The sequence below is a fragment of the Microtus pennsylvanicus genome, chromosome 22 (assembly GCF_037038515.1).
Source record: "Microtus pennsylvanicus isolate mMicPen1 chromosome 22, mMicPen1.hap1, whole genome shotgun sequence".
Classification (NCBI taxonomy): Eukaryota; Metazoa; Chordata; class Mammalia; order Rodentia; family Cricetidae; genus Microtus; species Microtus pennsylvanicus.
Window position 1 is genome coordinate 35,447,479 of NC_134600.1, and position 12,558 is coordinate 35,460,036.

At 38.8% G+C, this 12,558-nt stretch overlaps 1 protein-coding gene across 1 annotated transcript in view; it reads right to left on the reverse strand.

Moving 5' to 3' along the window:
• Positions 1–12,558, reverse strand: part of Orc5 (origin recognition complex subunit 5) — a 53,317-nt gene that overhangs the window by 9,471 nt on the left and 31,288 nt on the right. The gene's annotated exons all lie outside the window — the stretch shown is intronic.

A 12,558-nucleotide genomic window follows, 5' to 3' on the forward strand; every position in this document is an offset into this window, starting at 1 on the left:
GCAATGCTATTTAATAGGTGTAAACATAAAGACCTACATGGAAGAGTAAGTGAACTGCTTCATATATGCTGTGAATATGTTTTATTACCATTGGTTAACAAAGAAGCTGCTTTGACCTATGGCAGGGCAGAATATAGAAAGGCTGGAATTCCAAGCAGGAATAGAAAAGGAAAGAAGGTGGAGTCAGAGAGACGCCATGTAACTGCCACAGGAGAAAGACACCAGACCCTTACCTGTAAGCCATAGCCTCATGGTGATACACAGATGAATAGAAATAGGTTAATTTAAGAAGCATGCCTGAGCCATTGGCCAAACGGTGCTGTAATTAATATAGTTTTGTGTGATTATTTGGGTCTGAGTGGGTAGGAAACAAAAGGGCAGTCTAGAAAATAAAAGGACAGTCTCCATTTATAAACATAAAACCCTGCACACCAAATTTTGGAGTAGCTTCAGTTACAAGAGCCAAAACAGCAACCTCCACCAACCACTTCCAAACTAAAACACTTGAATAACTTGTATGCCCAATAAGCTAATATTTAAACCATGGTCCTGGCACGTCATTGAGTACTAAGCAATAAAAACAAAGGGCTGGGGAGACTGCTCAGTGGGTACAGAAGCTTAACAAGCATAAAGGACCTGAGACCTAGTTAGTATTCTCCAGCACCCACAGAAAAAGCTGGCACAGCAATATGTACCTACAATCCCATCTCTGGGGAATGTAAAGACAGGTGGATCCCAAGAGATCGATGGCCAGCCAGTCCAGTCAACTGGAGAGAGATTTTGCCTCAGAAAGTAAGAAAGACTGACAGAGGAAGATGCCTAACATTAACTTCTGGCACGCACACCTGCATACATATGCAAAAGCACACACACCTGCACACACTACTGCAGCATCAAAGGGGAATCTCGGCTCCCAAAGACTGGGGAAGAAAAGGACGACTTAACAGCTATCTGTGGAAAATAGGGTAGGCAGATCCTTATGATGATGAAAATGGTTTGTACCTTGATTGTGGTAATAAATATGCAGAGCTACAGAGGGAAAAATTTCCTTAATCAAAGATACAGAGATGTACATAAAGATGAATGAATAGAGATAAGGGTTGGAGGGGTAGATTGGTGGTAGTGTGCCCAGGGTTTGATCCTTAGTACCCAAACAAAACATATATTTAAAAAAAACAACACCCCTGCCCCTCAAACAACAGCAACAAGCAAAAACAGCACCAAATACATAGAAAATGATTATATATACAGTGGGGAAACTGGAATAAGATCAGTAGACCACATCAATGCCAACTTCTTGATTGTAATACTTTTGATTTGTTGTTGTTGTTGTTTTTTGAGACAAGGTTTCTCTCTGTAGCCCTAGCTTTCCTGGAACTCACTCTATAGACCAGGCTGGGCTCAAACTCAGAGATCTGCCTGCCTCTGTCTTCCGAGTTCTAGGATTAAAGGCACCATCACCTGGCCCTTTTTTTTGTTTGTCTGTTTAGTTTTTTTGATGAATTGTGATAACTTTTGGCTGGATATTTTGCAAAATGTTCCTGTCAGGGGAAATTAATGAAGGGCACATGGGAATACAGGGTCTGGATCACCTTTCACAAATGTAGGTGAATGTGTAATTATCCAGAAAAAAAACGGAACAAACTAAAGCTAAATACTGATAAGATGCTAAGAAACCCTAAAAACCTTTATCTCCATTTCAAAATTTTTAAGTTATCTACAAAGCTACAAAAATCTTTTAAAATTACAACATCTTGTGCCCATATTTATCAGGATTCTTTAATATTTGGATACAATACAACCTTAAGTGGGAAGTCAGAAATTCCAAGCTGTGAGCCCACACTGGTTTGCACAGATCTGTCAGAGATCTGGAGCAGGTCAAACATTATTTCTTAATACCATCGGAGGATTACAGTGCAACCCACCCTGACTGGTTTCCCCCCAGTTCTTACCTTTTATTTCTAGCCTTCAAAATGACAAAAATTTTATTTTTGTTTAGGGACTATAATCACCACTTACATTTAAGTATATAATAAAAGAAAATTTTCTTGTGAAAAAAATAATCGGAAAAGAAAAATCTGAGCGCTAGAGAGATGGCTTGGAGGTTCAGAGCACTTGCTACTCTGACAGAGGATCTGGAGTTCAATTCCCAATACCACCCTGGGCGATGCACAACCTGTAACTCTGGCTATAAAGACCACATTCTCTCTTCTAGTTTCTGTATGCAAAGCAGTGTGTATTCATACAAAATAAACAAGTCTTTCAAAAGAAAAATTTGAACTAGCTCACAGGACATGGAACTCTTAGAAAGAACACCATAAAGGATGATGGGTATTCCCAGTCTCCAATCAGCAATCAGCCCCTCGAGGCTTAACAGAAATTACGTTTCACAATTACATAATGTTTTTTTTTTTTTTTTAAATTTTTTTATTGATAAGAGGAGGATAAAGAAAAGAAAAAAAAAACAAATTTCCACCTCCTCCCACCAGCCTCCCATTTCCCTCCCCCTCCTCCCACTCTTCTCCCCCTCCTCCCACTCTTCTCCCCCTCCTCCCACCCCTCTCCCCTTCCCCCCACTCCTCTCCCCCTCCCTCTCCAGTCCAAAGAGCAGTCAGGGTTCCCTGATCATGGAGGTTTACCAGAAACTTTTTAGAGTTCTTACAACAAAATTTCAAATTAAGCATTTCATGTCAAGACCACTTTAAATATTAACAGTGTTTAGCCAAAGCAATGTCTGGCTCTAGGTGCTGGTGACTACTGAAAAATGGTTCGCTAAGCCATCTAATGTTTGTTTTTAAGGGCCCTGTGTTATTATTAAGCTATATATTTTTCTCTGCTCCCCTCCCTTTTTCTCCCCTCTTCTTCCACCCTCTCCCATGATCCCCATGTTCCCAATTTACTCAGGAGATCTAGTCTTTTTCTACTTTTGGGGAAGTTTTTCTGAGTATGTGTTGCTTTTATTGGTTAATAAAGAAGCTGTTTTTGCCCAATGGCTTAACAGAATATAGCCAGGCTGGAAGAGAAAGATATAGAGAATAGGCAGAGTCAGGGGGAAGCCATGTAGCCACCAGAGACAAACATGATGGAACCTTGCTGGTAAGCCACAGCCATGTGGTGATACACAGATTAATGGAGATGGGTTAGTTTAGGATGTAAGAGCTAGCCAGTCCAATAAGAAACTAGAGCTGATAGGCTACGGAGTGATTTAATTAATACAGTTTCTGTGTGGTTATTTTGGTTCTGGACAGCCAGGAACAAACAAATAGCCTCTCTTTACATACTTCCCATGTAGATTAGATCCATGTATGCCTCTCTTAGGTTCTCTGGGATTGTAAATTGTAGGCTAGTTTTTCTTTATGTCCAAAAGCCACATATGAGTGAGTACAATTGTATTTGTCTTTCTGGGTCTGGGTTACCTCACTCAATATGATTTTTCTAGATCCATTCATTTGCCTGCTAATTTCAAGATGTCATTTTTCTGCTGTGTAGTACTCCATTGTGTAAATGTACCACATTTTCCTTATCCATTAAAAAAGAGAAATATATACATAATTTATGAGTGATTAGAATTTATATTCTTTATTTAGAACTGTTAAGTGCTGAAGAGACTTAAAATTTACTTCCTTGAATTATTTATATCTGAAAATAGATACTTTTATGGAATATAAAAATTTATATTCTTTCTGAGGGATAATACTTTAAAAAATCTTCATCTTTATATTTAGGATATATAGATATTGATACATTTTAACGCTGCTGAAAGTTATTTTTAATGTGTGTGGAACAAGTATCTTGCAATTTTTAGTTCATATAAAACAAAATAAAAATATAGCCTTTGACAGAAATTAAGAAAAAAAAAAGGCCTGTGTTAGCCCATTTCATCTTTTCTTCTCCTTCACTCCTCCTAAAGTAAACGACTCATTCCTCAGGGCCGCATCAAGGGCATGTATAGAGACACAGAAAGAGCAATGACAACTACCCACTAATACTAGCAACCACGGGACACCAGTGGTGTGGAAAATGGAATGTGTCACCTGTCTGGGCTCTCTGTAACCCCTGTGCCAGACACCTAAATTTCTCTAGGCCTCACCATTCCCTTAGTACTTAGGACACAATTTAGTACTAATTAAGTACGAAAAACAGCCCCTTTGTCCAGATTCAGAAACAGACAGCTAGGCTAATTCTGTCTTTTCCCCTCAGTTCAGGGATATACAAAAATTTCTATAAATTAGAAGCATCTTGCTAATAAGATGAATAGTATTCACCTGCCTATTTTGGAATGTGGGCACTGTTCTACTTTATTCTACATTAGCCTAAAATAATCTGATTAAAAACTAAAGTAGTCTATTATTTGCTGTGTCACGGGTAGAACTAAAGAATATTAGGCGAACAGCCAAGCTCAAAAAGACAAATACTGCAAGTTCCTCATCATATATAAAAGCTAGAAATTTGATTTTTGAAAAGTGGAATGTAAAATAAAAGTACCATGATCGTAGGAAGAAAGGCCAGAGAAAGTCATAAGCAAGTACCGGGATCTAATCATCTCACCAGGTCATTTATGATGAACAAGAGGAGATGTAGACAAAGGTTCCTAACACAGATAAATGCCAGCATGTAGGAAATAGCTGCTTACTGCCTGGATTATACACTGTACATATGAATTACTACACTATAGCTCATAAATATGCAGAATTATGTGTCAACTAAACCTAAAATATTTACTATTAAAAAACTAAAATATATAATCTTTCCCTTTAACTAGCTCCTATGAAAATTTAAAAATGAAAATCTCTCTCTGCATATACATAGATATATATAGACACACAATCATCTTCACTGTGTTATTCCTGTGTTCTTTGTTCTCATCCATGGTGGGCTGATTATTGATATCTTAACAATAGTAGTTCATGGACCACAGTGAGGATTTTTTTTTTTTCATAATCTGAGAGACAGTCACTAACAAGCCTCAGCTGGAAATGCTTAATGTAAAAACAGTGTGAACCTGTTCCTGGGCTAACAAACTCTTCTTTCTGCCAACAAAGGGAAATCAATTTACAACTGTAATTAATTTTTAACAGGCTCATTATTTTTGTACTTTTATAGGATGGTATATAGGTCAACTGATTTATGAAATACTCCATATTCTAGCTGTTCTGGAAAAGCTGTATGATCCACAACATATTAAATTATTTAAATAAACTTAACATGAAGTGTCAGTATGTGAGTTCCACACAACTCAGCAAATACCATAATTGTTGTGGTGGTTTGTGTCATAAATTAGTTGTTTGGCTTAGACTTTTACACACACACAGGGGGGTGGGGAGAGGGGGTGGATGGAAGCAATAGGAAGAGATGGGCAAATCGCAAATACTATCAGGGCAGTTCAGTTTGAAACTGTCACTGATGGTTTTGTTTCTTTGTTTTACCTCCAAAAGGAGAAGCATGCTCAGATAACCAAAAAAACGGTGTGTATTTTTATACAAAAGAACTAAAAGAACTGGCTTGCATTTTTGGAAATGGTTGAGAATCTTTAGTGGCTAGAAGGATCCTACGTCCAGAAAAGGAGAACAGGAAGACATTCATTTAGGGACACTGGGTATGAAAAATTGTACACATCCAGGGAAGCTGGAGAAAAATACACACGAAATGGCAGCAGTTAAGTGGGAGGTGACTGTTCTTTTAACGATCTGAATGAACACGGGTATCTGATTCTAGAGAAGGGGCTAAGTGTGGACTTACTGAGATGTCCCAAAGTAAGGAGACAGACCACGAGGCATCAGCAGTGACAACAGTATATGCAGCAAGACAAAGGCGAGGGAAGTCAGTGTGACTTCAGAAACAGTTCACAGTGACAAGGATGGAGGAGAAACAAAGTGGCAAATCCTGGGTTACACTGAGCAGGGCCTTACACGAAAGGCCATCCAATGGAGAGTTGGTTTGTCAGATAATGTAACTCATTAAAAAGAAAAGAAAAAGAAGAAAAAAAGACCAAACTGGTGCCTTTATTAGAAAGAGCCTCGAGACAAAGAGCCCAGAGAGGAGCTGGTGTAGGGCTAAGATCTGATGAAGCCAATGACCCAAAACAATGGTAACTGTGGTAAAAAGAATAACGTATATTTAATATTTAGCAGAAAAGGCATATTGCATATGGTCAATTAAATAGGATAAAAAACCTCAAAAGTTATTTCTCCATCTGCTAAAGTAATATCTAGAAACATCATATTAATTTTTTTCCTAGCTGTGTGTCACGTTAACACACACACAACACACTTAGTAGGCAGACGGTAAAGAGATTACTAGTTTTACTTTATTTTTTTAACGTGCAAATGTGGTTATTTTTATGACTAGTTTTAAGATTTAAGGCTGAAACTTCACAGAAAAGCTTTAGGGAACGATCCGATTTGTTATACCAGTATAAGGTATATTTGTGATATTCAGATCAATTCAAATTCAGCCATCATACTGGATGGAGAACTTGAGATGCAGGCATATAAGAAGATAAGGGTATAAATACATAGTCCGTACACCATCAATGTGCAAGCCGCATTTAACACCAGGGAATATTTAAGACAATTCTGGAGAAGTCCTCTTTCTTATTCTGAACAATAAGAACCTACCATTCTAAGAACTCAACTTGCTATCAACATGCCAACTGTCTGAAGGTGAGACACCTCCAGGGGAAAGGACGGTCTGCTGCAGTCCCGTGTCTATGAGCACGTGCGGTCGGCTACACATGCCGGGTGCAGCCTCCAAAGAGAGAACGCCAATGAGCAGTATACTGAGCTGTCACGAGAGACTCCCTTAAGCAGCACCAATTCTTCAATCACACGTTTACAAGTACTTTACAATGTAGGGCACATTTCCACAGCAGAGATTATCACCAGTAACTAGTTCTAATGTAGATTTGCCTATACAGTCACTATAGCAATAGTGTGGAATCTCTTAAATATGCATTTACAAGAAAATACCCATACAAACTTTATGTTTTCGGCCAAAAATCTACCATGATCAAAAAATCTATTTTTGTTGCATACATCCCCCACCAGATAAAAATAATGGGTACATATTTGGCATATTTATCAGAGGTAATACTATGTTTGGAACGAAGTGGTTATAAAATATCACTTACAAGAAACAAGGCACCAACGGTTAGAGAGTATAATTTATGCGATGCTTCTCTTCCCTTAGGCAGCATTTTACATGATACCCCTGAGCAATGGCTCTACTTTTCTAGGGATCAGTAAAAACACCTTGAGTCAGACAGCCGCATCCACAAAGGTTAAGGTGGTTATGCTGAAGGAATGTGAAAGAAGAGTGGAAAAGTGTGGTTCTTTTACAAATGAAGACAAGAAAAGCGGCCTCGTTCCTGCCCAGCTGCATGATGGTAAGAACACCATTAGCATCTCTCTAGCGGAAATCATACAGCAGCTCCACCCTTCCAATCACTGCTACCCCAGTGGAGGCAGAAGAGCCACCCTCTTTCAAAAAGCATCCCTGCTGACCTATTCATCAGCAAAGTGGGCAGTTGCTAAGCCTCTCCATTACCTTGTATGAAGTGGAATGCCACACAAATCAACTGGGGCTCGGGGTGGGGGGGATATAGTAAGATTAGGAAATGTTAGCGTTTAGATTTTTTGCGATTTACGTAAATTCACGTGAATAGCATCGAGCACCTGAGTGAGGTATTCCTGAGACGTGGAATACTGCACGAGTCGGGTGAAGTGGCACCGACAAAGAGAGGTGTACAGTCGTCCAGTACCAAACAGAATCACTTCCTCAAGACAAGTTCCACTTAGAGTCTAAATAGATAGTGCCCTCACCCAAAACAATTTATATGACTATCTGACAGCAAGACTTTAGGATGTTACAGTTTATAAGTATAAGGTCATATTTCATATAACCAATATATGTATTAGACAGCCTTTTAATCAATTATTCCTAGTGTCACCTGACCAGCATTTAATAAATGTATTTATTTGTAGAAATATTCTAAGGCCCACCATATAATCTATAAATTAATTTTTCAGGGAAAGTAAATTACTTATAAAAAGTCAATTATTTGGTCAAAGAGCTTCTGGTAAGTTTAAAGACATCTGAAACATTGCCAATGAGGTCGAGGGTCTAAATGTTATTCTGAGCTATGTTAAACAGCAATGCAGCTTTGTAAGGAAAGCTATCAAGTGCATAATAGACCATGAAAAACATACTGTTTGTATTTCTATATTGTCTATAATTTATTACATATAATTTAAAAGCTCCGAGTATCAACAGAATTTGTTAGATAATTAAATTTAAAAGAGAATTACCAAAATGTAGCTCTACCACAGTCCTCGGTCATGCCCCCAGCACTGAATTCAGGGCATGTCAGAGGACAAACCCAGCAGATCTTCACCTCCTGGAGACTCCTAAGTCTAAGTTACAAGTATGGAGGATTACTGAAGTCAGAGGAGAAATTCAGTCCCAAATTCACCTCAGTGCGTGAGCCCCACAGAGCACGCAGGTGCAGGGCCACACCCTTCGGCTCCACTGTGCTCTCAGATAAAAACGACTGTTGCCACTAGACACATACAAGGCTGTGGAAGCCACAGACACACGTATTTCCTCTTTATTGCTTATACGACACAGTGAAGTGTAGCTGACACAAATATCTGTGAGAGAGAATTTTAAACAAACAAAATTCAGTTACAAGCAGAGGAAAGTACTGACTTTGAAATCTAATTCAATTAAAATAAACTTTACATGCTTCAGGACTGGAAAACGTATTAAACAACTCCCATCTCTAAAAAACGGAAAGCGAAGTAAATACAATGGGTGTCTATCTGTCTTTGAAGGAAAATGTCAAACCTCTGGATTTAGTAAAACAACACGCTAGCTCCTCTAAGCAGCGGAGTCCTCCCTCGCAGTTACGGTGAGCAGAGGAGGGAGCATCTGCTTCACATACGCTGCTGATAAAAAGGAAAACACCACTCTGCTTCCTGAGCTCCTACCTAGCTAATAAAACAAGTCAGATGAGAAGAAATCTTAAGGCTATTTACATACAATTAATCTAACATGTGAGAGAAAAGATTAAGCTTTTAATAAAAAAGCAAATAAATTCAAGTATATTTTATTATATAGGATAATGTCAATTAAAAACAGAGAAAGTAGAAACATCTATTTTAAGAAATAAAATTTGTAGAGTAACTTATGCTCCAAAATGTTTTCATTAATATTCCACATAAGTAAAATAAATGTACAGGGGATTTTAAATATTTTTATTAAATTCTGTATAACTAAATATGAAATCACCCAGAAATTGCACATAACTGAAAATACAACCGTTTCATAAGGATTATGTTTGCTTCCTTACCTTTCAACAGTTACTTGCTATTTATTCCTAGCAAATCTTTACAATGATGAAATAATTGTCATGTTAAACAATTACATGAAAGCATCACAATAAGTTCCTTTAATTTTTTTCTAAAATTATGTAAGCATGTACAATTCAATGTCTCTACTTCTTAAAAAATTTCCTCTCCAAAATCACCTTACAGCTTGGTACCAATAATTTCAGAAATAAACTAGCAATGCTGTCCTTTGTGGAAAAAACAATGCAACATGGCTTAATATTTTAAAGTAACTGGGACACGTGACAAACGCGTACTTGAATCCTGCTTTAAAAAACAAAGTATTCAAAATTTTTCAAACAAGTTCATCATTTTTCCTCAAACAAGGGGCAGAAAATAAACACATTAAAGAATCATAATGTGGATTTAATATGCTTCTGGAAAAAAGATAAGCATATTTTATCTTTAAAGGTGGTTCCAAAGGTCCCATCTCATCAATTCACAATGTGAAGGTGATGCCTGTAGACTTTACGTGTTTGCTGTGGGAGGCTGCAGGCACGCACGCGCGCGCATGCACTCGTGTAGCAGAGAGAAGGAGAATATAAGAAAACACAGCATTCACCAGGGGAAAGCCCACAGACCTTAGAGAAAACTTTAAAACAGACTCATGACAAGGATTAAAGTTATATAAGGATAAAAATTAGGTGTGACTAATGTCTAAAATGTTCTTAAAGTTCAGTCTAGCTAAACTATTCTAAGACGTTCAGGGGCTGCTACTACTGTCTGCTCATCTAGACACGAAAGCATCAGTGAGTGGACCCAGAATACCCAAGACAGTAACTTATTCTCAGATCATCAATTATGAATTTTCCTCAGATCTAAAAAATATCTCCCTTAAGACGTTATATTTATAGTTTCAATATAGAAATAATTTAAATGAAATAAAATAAAAATAATTTTTGTGATAACTTTAAATGTATATACCATAAATGATCAATTGTTATATGAACTTTTTATTAAACCAAGCTACAAAATAGCATCTTACTATAAGACAAATCTTGAAGATAAAAAAAAAAAACGAAAAGTAGTATCGTTTCATATAGACAAGCAACCTCATTCCTTACCAATCATACTTACTTTACATGAAAGGGTATTCACACGCATGAGTGCACACAGCACATACTAAATATCTTCAAGTCATTCTGCCTTCACTCAAACAAATCAAATGTGGAAAAAATTTTAAATTGCTTTTTTTTCCAAGTATCAGCGGCAATGCTAAGTTAAAGCTGGTTTCCTACTGCAACGTGAAGCTGCAATGAGGCAACACTGCCCTCTAGTGTTCACAGCTGTCCTAAGACAGACCTTGGGCCAGGCTGTTTCAAATTGTATTAGTCCCAGTAACGCACACACAAAGACTGGTGTGCACTGGTTAGCACTGTCAAAACCCAGGAAAGTTGATAAATCTTGTATCAGAGACCTCTAACTGTAACTATTTGATTTTTCCTTAGATAGTAAAAATCTTGAGGAGTCTATTTCTAAACAAGTTCTAAACCAGGACGTGTATGTGGCACCAGGACGTGTGTGTGGCACCAGGACGTGTGTGGCACCAGGACGTGTGTGTGGCACCAGGACGTGTGTGTGGCACCAGGACGTGTGTGTGGCACCAGGACGTGTGTGTGGCACCAGGACGTGTGTGTGGCACCAGGACGTGTGTGTGGCACCAGGACGTGTGTGTGGCACCAGGACGTGTGTGTGGCACCAGGACGTGTGTGTGGCACCAGGACGTGTGTGTGGCACCAGGACGTGTGTGTGGCACCAGGACGTGTGTGTGGCACCAGGACGTGTGTGTGGCAGACACCAGGACGTGTGTGTGGCACCAGGACGTGTGTGTGGCAGACACCAGGACGTGTGTGTGGCACCAGGACGTGTGTGTGGCACCAGGACGTGTGTGTGGCAGACACCAGGACGTGTGTGTGGCACCAGGACGTGTGTGTGGCACTCAGGAAAAGACAACAGGATTGGGGTGCAGACGGCACAGCAAGACCTCGTCTCCACAGAATATCAAGCAGGAAGGCACTGACTCAAGCCTTTTAAAATTATCAGCACCTGATAATGTCCACAGCACATAACTGGCTAGAACACCTTTCTCCTACTGCACACGCACTATACATGCAAACTGTCTATAAATGCCGACTTTATCGCGATGGAACTTTAAGATTCTTTAATGAATTAAAAGCCATCATCACAGGTTCCAAAGTGTGACATCCATTCTGAGATCAAATTCATAGGGAAGTAACTTTGATGTAAATAATTATTTACACATTACCAGCCATAAAACAAACTGACCACCGCATCTCGGCTATGACTACTCTGAGACCTAGTTACATCATTTTGCCTTTTCTATTCCTGATACATGCCAAGTCTTTCTGAATCATTTAAGATCTAGTATGACTATACTTATGGAATTTTCTTTTCTTTTTATTTATTTATTAAAGATTTCTGTCTCTTCCCCGCCACCACCTCCCATTTCCCTCCCCTTCCCTCAATCAAGTCCCCCTCCCTCGTCAGCCCAAAGAGCAATCAGGGTTCCCTGCCCTGTGGGAAGTCCAAGGACCCCCCACCTCCTTCCAGGTCTAGTAAGGTGAGCATCCAAACTGCCTAGGCTCCCACAAAGCCAGTACGTGCAGTAGGACCAAAAACAATTCTCAAATGGCCAAAAGACACTTAAGGTCATGCTCAACTTCCTTAGCGATGAGGGAAATGCAAATCAAGACAACTTTAAGATACCATCTTACACCTGTCAGAATGGCTAAAATAAAAATCACCAATGATAGCCTTTGCTGGAGAGGTTGTGGAGGAAGGGATACACTCATCCATTGCTGGTGGGAATGCAAACTTGTGCAACCACTTTGGAAAGCAGTGTGGCGGTTTCTCAGGAAATTCGGGATCAACCTACCCCTGGACCCAGCAATACTTATAGAATTTTCTTTAAACTTCAATGGAAAAAAGAAAAAAAGACACTATAACTAGTTCCCAAAACCAAAATCCTCAACTTCTACTTCTGGGTTTATTCTGCCACCTGGTGAAATACTAAAAGTTTAGTTAATTCTGGAGAACAGACCAAATAACAAAAAGGGCATATCAGCCTGAAAAGTATACTTATGAGAAATAAAGATATTATAGAACACTTTCATACACACTTATAATGTTTTCATTAAACCAATGCTTACAT